Below are 3,026 nucleotides of genomic sequence, written 5' to 3'. Positions count from 1 at the left end.
CTATTTTAGTTTTTCTGATGTTCTAACTAGTTAGTTGCATTTTTTACTTTTATTATATAGTAAATTCAATACCACATTAAAGTATACTGTGATATTTCATGCTTTAGATATCTTGTTCAAAGTCTAATCACCAAAGTATCTTTGAGCGTTCCTTTTCTTTATTTTCTTGCAATCTTTATCAACCATCTTTGTATGTTTTTTGTCGAGATTTCTCAACACTTGCGATATCTAACAGATTCCAATGAAAAGAATGAAGTTTCAGCTGTTAAATAGTAGAACAGGTCATCAAGGCATCTCAATACTGACATTCCTTCCATTTCATATTTGAGTTTCGATGTTTTCATTTGAATTTTGGTTGGACTTAATCACCTTTGCACAGAACCTAATTTTTGGTTTCTATAACAATATATTAAGAAATTTATTTGAATATGAGCCCACCATACTCTTTTGTAATTTCTTAAGCCAAAGATCCAGTTTTCCTTAAAGAAAATTACAAAAAAAATAAAAAAATAGAAAAACACCTTATAGTCTCAATTAACTCTTAACGTTATTAATTTAATTAAGTAATAGTTACTGCTGGTCATAGCAGTAATAGGAACAGTAGAAAGAGGCATATATGAAATTCATACAACATCAACAAAAAAGAATAGTCATTGAACACAGAGAAATGTAGGGTAGTATTAGCATTCATTAATAATGTTACAATGTCCCTCCCATAGAGAAAATTAGTGAAAAAGAAGTGAAGTTAAACCAGAGAGTTAATCGGTTAATTTGACAGTGCATGCAATGCAACTATATAAGCCCATGACTTGAGATGTTGTTTCATTGCGACATCATCATCAAATAGAGGCATCTCACTTTTCTGCGTATATGACTCTTCCTCCTCTTCAAACCAGCTCAGAAATTCACGAACATCATCAATCCCTCCAACAATATTCACCTTTCTTCCATTCACTCCAAACTTTTTTTTCCTCCTCGTTTTCCTCTGTCTCTTCTCTGTTTCCTTCTCATATTTTCTCACCACTTGTTCTTCAACTACCGATGTCATGTTGCCAACATTCTGCGTTGAATATTTTGCGGAGGTGAATATGTTAGTGTAGAACCAGAGAGAATCTAGGGTAAGTGGAACCAGTGAACCATCCATTATTCTTTGTATTTGTTGAAAGAGAGAAAAAAACCGAAAACCATATAACATGCGACTTAGTTTTAAACAAAAAAGGAGGAAGAGCTTGTGTAATAAGTAGGATAAATTTTCATTATTTTGAAGAGTCCCAAAGTTGGACATATTGGAAATTGCCAAAAGAATCATAGACTATCATTGTGGTCGAAACTACCCTTGGTTGTTTGAGAACAATACACAACAATAAGTGGTCTCATTACATCATAAAACCAGCGGGCGCCTACGGTGAGTGTTGCAACTTTGAAGGGAAAAAGCCCAAAAACAAGAGAAACTATAATAAAGAATCAAACCAGCACCACCATTGGATCTTATGTTGGCAAATCCATTTGCATAGATGTTTATTTCATGATAACTGTCGGTCAAACTCCATAAACTAGGAATTTTTTGCATTAGTCTCCGCACTTGATGACTGCCTCAAACTCCACACTCGGCTTCATTTATTGAAATCTTGCTGCCTCGCAAAACAGAGACCTTCAAGAACCAATACCATAGGTTAGCAACGAAAGAACTGAGATCACTAATACCCACATAATCAACCACACCCAACATGCATGCCTCTTTTTTGTAAAATTATTATTATTTTTTAAATCAAAACAATTGCTTTTCAAAATTTGTGTCTTGTTGTTACTGTTTTTTTTTTTAAATTAAGAATCTAAAGTTAAAATGAAAGGTTTTTTATAATTAATTTATTGAAAAAAATGATTTTCACGACAAACCCAAAAAAAAAAAATTATCAATTGACGCACAAATATAAAATAATTTTTTATTTTTTAAAGCTTTAAGAGTTCATTTCTTACGATTTATTTTTGTAAAAAGAATACTATTTTGAAAATAAATAATTATTTTTAAAGTTTTCATGTGTTTGTTACAATTTTTAAAAAATGATAATTAACATAATTGGTTAAATGATAAATTTTGGAATTTCTCATACTTTGAGACACGAGTTTCAAATATATTATTTTGAAAGCTATCTCTTTGACTGCTTTGGTCCTTGTCAATGAAAGAGTTTAAGTAGAAAAAGGAAAATAAAGAGTTGCAATTCACCGTCCCCATGTTGCTCTCGTACCTCACATTCATTGTTGCCAATACCGTGGTCAATTATTTTTTAAAGTATGTTTAGTTCAACTAAGAGGAAATGGGAGAAAAAAAAATAGATTTTTAATAATTTTATATTTGATTTTAAATGAATAGGTTTTTAATAAGTTTTATGTTGAGTTGGTTTCCTCCCTTTTCTTTCTTTCAAATCTCTCAAAACAGAGAAAGAACACAATAAGTTTTTGACTCTCTTTCTTCTTAAATATTAAATCAAATATAAAAATTTAAAAATATTATTTTACCTCCTCTCTATTTCTCTCCATCTACCCCTAATTAAACACTCTCTTAATAGATATCTTGAAAAATACTTTGAGTTATTGTTTATTCGCATCATGACCAGAGTTACTGTTCATTCGCATCTGACTCTAGTTACTGTTCAGGTAAAAAGAAGAAACATTCAAAACACGCGCATTCAGTCTTAGTAGTCATATTTACGCATCTAAACTATAAATCATTCATCACATAACCAGAATAACGACACACATTGTTTAGAAATCACAAGTAATAATGTAGGTTTCAAAAGCACCTATATGCTCAAAAATTCATTTCCTCATATTCTCACAAAAAATTCAATAACCCAATTTGACCCCATAAATGGTTTAACAAACAAATGTACATCTTAATTGAATTTTTCAAAGAACCCTCGTGCTAAAAAAATTAATGTAAAAGAAATCATAACTTTCAAAATTTTCATTAATTGAAGAAAGAGTTGTTCAAAAAGTTATGGTTTCCTCTTCAAGTTGTGTTCTGT

This window comes from Cicer arietinum, chromosome 6 (assembly GCF_000331145.2).
Source record: "Cicer arietinum cultivar CDC Frontier isolate Library 1 chromosome 6, Cicar.CDCFrontier_v2.0, whole genome shotgun sequence".
NCBI classification, from domain to species: domain Eukaryota; kingdom Viridiplantae; phylum Streptophyta; class Magnoliopsida; order Fabales; family Fabaceae; genus Cicer; species Cicer arietinum.
This window is presented reverse-complemented; position numbering follows the sequence as displayed.